The sequence below is a fragment of the Arachis stenosperma genome, chromosome 3 (genome assembly GCF_014773155.1).
Source record: "Arachis stenosperma cultivar V10309 chromosome 3, arast.V10309.gnm1.PFL2, whole genome shotgun sequence".
Lineage (NCBI taxonomy): Eukaryota > Viridiplantae > Streptophyta > Magnoliopsida > Fabales > Fabaceae > Arachis > Arachis stenosperma.
The window spans coordinates 9,091,974-9,098,123 of NC_080379.1; positions in this window are offsets into that span (position 1 = coordinate 9,091,974).

Below are 6,150 nucleotides of genomic sequence, written 5' to 3' on the forward strand. Positions count from 1 at the left end.
AATCTGCAAACCCAGAGAGTCTGAGTTCTGAAGATGCTACGAAGAATAAGCCAGAGGCTAGTGCAGACTTGATGTACTTGAGGACACGAAATGCAGCTTGTAAATAGAATCTGTTGGTTTGTCGAGGATTTCACTGAGCTTGCCTACTGCGAAACTGATGTCTGGCCGTGTATTTGTTAGGTACACCAAACGCCCAATAAGTCTTCTATACTACTTAACATCTGTGAGAGGGGAACCAGATTCTTTTGAAAGCTTCAGGGTATATTCCATAGGGGTGGAGGCTGGTTTGGCACCCAATAAGCCACATTCTTCCAAAAGATCTAAGGCACACTTCCTTTGATAAAGACTAATGCCAGCTTTAGTTCTTGCAACCTCGAAGCCAAGGAAATATTTGAGATTACCAAGGTCCTTGATCTTGAATTGAACATCAAGGATGGTTTTGATTGATTGAATTTCGGTTAGATCATTGCCGGCCAATACTAAATCATCGACATAAGTAAGTATGACAGTAAATGAAGAATTAGCAGCCAACTTGGTGAAAAGGGAATAGTCATTCTTTGATTGTTTGTAACCATGAGTGAGAAGAACTGAACATAACTTCAGATTCCATTGTCGACTTACTTGCTTGAGTCCATAGAGGGACTTGTCAAGCTTGCACACTAGGTCAGGAGATGAGATAGGTAACCCTGGTGGAGGTCGCATGTACACTGTTTCCTTCAAATCGCCATGTAAGAAGGCAGTGTTTACGTCAAGTTGGTGGCAGTGCCAACCATAGATGGTAGTGAGGGCCAAGACTAGTCTCACAGTGGTGATTTTAACCATGGGACTAAATGTATCCAAATAATCCAAACCATAGCGTTGAGTGTAGCCTTTTGCCACTAATCTTGCCTTATATTGCTCCACGGAACCATCAGGATTGAATTTCACTTTGAAAACCCAACGGCATCCGATTGACTTCTTGCCATGTGGTAAAGGGGTAAGAGACCAGTTTTTAGTCTGTTCAAGGGCCAAGAATTATGCACTAATAGCATTCCTCCAACAATCTTCTTTGATAGCATCCTCATATATTTTTGGTTCATCAACAGTAGTACTAGCAAGAGAAAAAGTGAGTTGAGTAGATGATAATGAACAGTAAGACACAGAATTAGAAATGGGATATTTGCAATTAGATTATTGTACAGATTGTTGAGTAGTGATGCTATTTGCACATTAAAAATCTTTTAGATACACTGGAGGCCTCTTGACTCTAGTAGACCTTCTAAGATGAGATGATCTATCTATATGTTCTACAGGATTATGCTCTAAGGAATGCACTAGCAATGGGGGTGAGTTATTTTCTGTGGAATGCAGTGATATTGACGGAGGAAGAGGGGAAACATCGTTAAGAGGAATGACGGGATTTACACTTGTGTGATTTGTGATATCAGATTGTGTAAATTGTGAGTGTGTGTATGGATCATGTGTGAAGAGATCATCCCAATGAACAGAGGGATTTGGCATAGCATGCATAGTAGGCAAAGGTACTTTTGAATTGTCTTTTGAAATAAAAGGAAATTCAGACTCATAGAAGAAAACATTTCTCAAAAGAAAAAATTGTCTTGTTTTTAAATCATATAGGAAAAAACCTTTGACACCTTCTTTATAACCCAAAAAATAGCATTTAATTGCTCTTGCATCTAATTTCTTTCGATTATGAGTTAAAGTGGAAGCAAAAGCTAGGCATCCAAAAATTTTGAGATAAGCTAAATCAGGTAATCGTCCATGTAATTTTTCAAATGGAGACACATTTTGAATAATTGGACTTGGAATTCGATTGATCAAATGCACAGCATGGGAGATAGCAAGATGCCAAAAACATTTAGGAACATGAGACTGAAATAAGAGTGATATAGTTACTGCAAGAAAGTGCTGGTATTTTCTCTCAACAACTCCATTTTGTTGAGGAGTTTCCACACATGAATTTTGGTGTAAAATTCCTTTTGAAGCATAAAAATCAAGAAGGTTAAATTCCGGACCGTTGTCAGATCTTATACATTTTATTGACTTTGAAAACTGATTTTCAATCATTTTTGTGAAATTTTGCAGTGAGCTAGAGATTTCAGATTTTGTTTTCATGAATCTTATCCAAGTAAAATGGCTATGATAATCTACTATGGTTAAGAAATACTTATAACCAGAAACGGATGTAATAGAAATTGGTCCCCAAATGTCTACATGTATAAGGTCAAATACAGACTGTGTACAGAATTGCTTATTGGAAAAGAAATTTTCTTTTGCTTAGCTAAGTAGCAGGGTTCACAAGGTGAATTGCCATTATCACAATCAATAAAAGGGAAAACTTTCTTCATAGTTTCTAAAACAGAATTGCTTGGATGCCCCAATCTTCTATGCCAAATTTGACTGCTTTGGGCTCGCGATGATGATGCATGTGTGTTTATATGATGCTGTGTGTTTGGTGATGAATGAGAGACCTTAGTGTATGGTTTTGTGTGACCAAGCGCATATAATCCGCCATTACTCTCAGCTATGCCAATCATCTTCAATAGATGATGGTCCCAAATCTGACAGAATTTGTGAGAGATGATAAATAGATAATTTAGTGATGAAGTGACTTGAGAAATTGACATCAAATTAAACTTGAATGATGGTATATAAAGGACATTTGTAATGTATAAATCTTAGGAAAAATAGACTGTTCCGGCAATTTTTGTAACAACTCTGGACCCATCAGGTAAGTGTACTGAGATTGGAGTGATGTTAGTGAATGAATGAAAGAAATCAAGTGAAAATATACATGATCTGTGGCACCTGTGTCTATAACCCAGGCACCAGATTTGAGAAACTTTTTATTAACAGATAACGAGACAGCAAGAATAGTACCTTGAGTGATATTGTGATCCTTAGGTTGTTGTGCAGAAATTTGATTGATTGTGGATGATGGTAGTGTGGTTTGGTGAAAGAGAGACATTAGTGCATTCCTTTGGTCATGGGTCAGGCTATAAGCTAAGCTCTCACCCTCTTTAACAGTGGCATTTTGAGAATCACTGGTTTCATCAACTTCATTAGTGAATGTGTTGTTGGCAGCACCATTTCTTTGTAAGTGAGGAGGCAGACCATGCTTCTTATAGCATGTGTCTATTATATGTCCAGTTTTTCCATAAAAAGAACAATGTTTGGTGTTGTAACCTCTTTCTTGACCTCTCTCTCTGCCTGTAGTGCCCCCTCTACCCCTACCCCTGCCTCTATTGAAATTTTGACCTTGTGTTGCAGCATACAAAATCTTGGAATCCAAGAAATTTCTGTAAAAATGCATCACTCCTAACCCACAATTATAGTCACTGGTGCATGTGGCACACAAAGGGATTGGTCTGAAATTGTCAATTTCTTCCCAAATACCCTTCATTTTTGTGAAATAGGATGTGATGTTAAGATCACCTTGCTTAGTGTTGTACAGTTCTTCATACAGTTCAGACACATGATAGAGACCACCCTGGTAATATCTTCTTCGCAGATCATTCCATAAATCAGATGCATCATTCCTCCATATCACACTTTGAAGTATATATTGAGAGAGGGACAGATTTAACCATGAGAGAATAAATGTATTACAGCGATCCCAAGCAGTGAATAAGGGATCAGAAATGTCAGGCCTGGGGAGAGAACCGTCAATAAAAGGGATATTGTTCTTCGATTTCAAGACTAGCCATATAGATCGCGACCATATAGTGTAGTTATGCGAATTGAGTCGAAAGGAAATGATAGGGTTTCCTGGACTCTCACCTGGATGAAGAAAATATGGACTCTTAGGATCATCCGAAGGATGTATTGAAGGTTGATTCAACCGATTATGAAGTTGAGTAATCTGAAGAAGCAACTGAGACAGAATATTGAGATCGACATTCGGAGTAGCATTGCCGAGATCACCATGTTGAGAATCCATGAGAGAAACCACGAAGAAATGAAAATTGGAAGCAGTGGAGTAAAAAAGGCACAAAGAAAGAATCAAGAACTGAAAAAGAATGAAGAGTAATTAATGAATCTTGAAATGTGAGATTCAGAACTTCTCCTCATTAACTCGCTGATCGGAACACTGTCGTGGAAAGAACCAAGCAGCTCTTATTAGTCTCTATGGTGTGAGTTTAGGAGAAGAGGAAGAAGAAGAAGATGGTAAAGAGGGCCATATATCTGAAGGCGATGATACCATGTTAAGAATGTGGGAAGTTATTAGCAGAAGAGTGAAAGAGAAGTTTTCAGAGAACACAGTAAGAAAGAAAGATGAATGAAATGAAAATTGGCAATCAGTTACTCATTCCGTTAGATGCCTAGTTATTTATATTGGCTATGACTAACAAGTTCATTACAAGAATAACTTAACTAATCAATCTGATAATCATCTAAACAATACATTATTAATTGCTAATCATACTCTAGCTAAATCATGTAAGGGGTCAGGTAATACAACGATTTTTCATATCATAAAATTTATCGATAATAGAATTTGTGTCAATTTTTAACAATTTTTTTCTCAGTGTAGCTCAAAAAGAATTAGCAAAAAAAATTTATGTTTCATTGGTTATTAGCATCATATTTTATTGTTAAAATGGTTGTTCAAATGGTTTTATATCTAGATCAAACAATTTTTTTGGTTGGTTAATGACAGTTACAAAATCGATATTTTTTCAGTGTTTGAATAACATTTTTATTGTTTAAAACGACAATTAAATATAGAGGTTAAAAATCGTCATTTTTATCATATTAAAATAGTATTTTTTATTTTTCAAAATAATATTAGATATGAGATACGTAAGTGAGACCTACTTTATGAGTTTGCTCGTGAACGAAAAAACTCGCAACGTAATAACTTGATAAAAAGATAGTTGCTAGAGGCAAGGACGAATCTAAGGAAGGGGGCAAGCATAGGCCTCTCCCTCCCCACGAGTTTGTTATAAAATAATGATAGATTAATAATAAAATAATAATTTATAAAATAGAGGTTAGAATTTGTAATTAAAATTAAAGAACTATTTGATAATTATAAACAAATATATTTTGTTATTAAGATCATTTAATAGCTCAAACACCATGGAACTGTCAATTCCTTTGCTTAGTCAGTGTAAAAAATTTTACATAATCGTATAATTATATCTGTTTTTTGGGTGACCATTCACGTGGTTAATGTAAAAGGTAATTATTTTTATTAATGTAGCTTTACGTAATTAAATACATATATAAAACTATTTTATACTAATAGTACATCAAAATTAAATTCTTATTTTAAAAGATAAATCCTACTTCTGCCTTTTTTTTCGATCTTTCTTTAGAATATTATTTAAATCAGGTTAATGTTCAATTTTCTATTGATAGAATTAACATAATCCTGCTTTAATTAATATAACTTATATAATTTAAGATTATTGTTAGTATTTTGAAACAATGTGTATATTGATTTTTTTTTTCTAATTTGTAGGCAAAGTATATCCAACTTAACCAACATAATCATATTTTCAAAGTTATTAAGTACTTCTAGGTTGAATTTATGAGTATGTGAGACATACATATAGCATAAGAAGATTTTTAAATGTACCGTTGTATTGGTATCTCAGTGATTTTTAACTGTTGATCATAATTATATATATTATATATATTTTTTATAATTAAAATCAACGGTTAAAAATCACTAAAACACTAATATAACGATACACTTAAAATTTTTTCTATAGCATATACATGACTCATATTTTTATATGAAGGAGTCTTCATTCTAGGGATAGTTAGGTAAGTACTTTTCCTTATTGTACAATAAAGTACTATAAACGTAAGTCGAATTTATTTTGAGAGTAGTATGTAAATAAGTTTTAAAGAATTTTATGATAATTAAGATTTATAAGTTTTTAAAGAAAGAAAAATTATTAAATGAGTTTTTAAATTTTTTGTTATAAATTTATAGGATCTTAAAATAATATATTAGGAAAAATTTTAAAGAATTGCAATGTTTGAAGTATAAAAAGATATTTGGTGAACAATTTTTTTAAAATAAATTCTCAAAAATGTTATTAGTTATAAATAAAAAGTATAAAGTTTATAAAACTAGTACTTAAATTTATTGTAACTAACTCATAATTGTTTGGAAAAATTAAAAGGTTTTATATA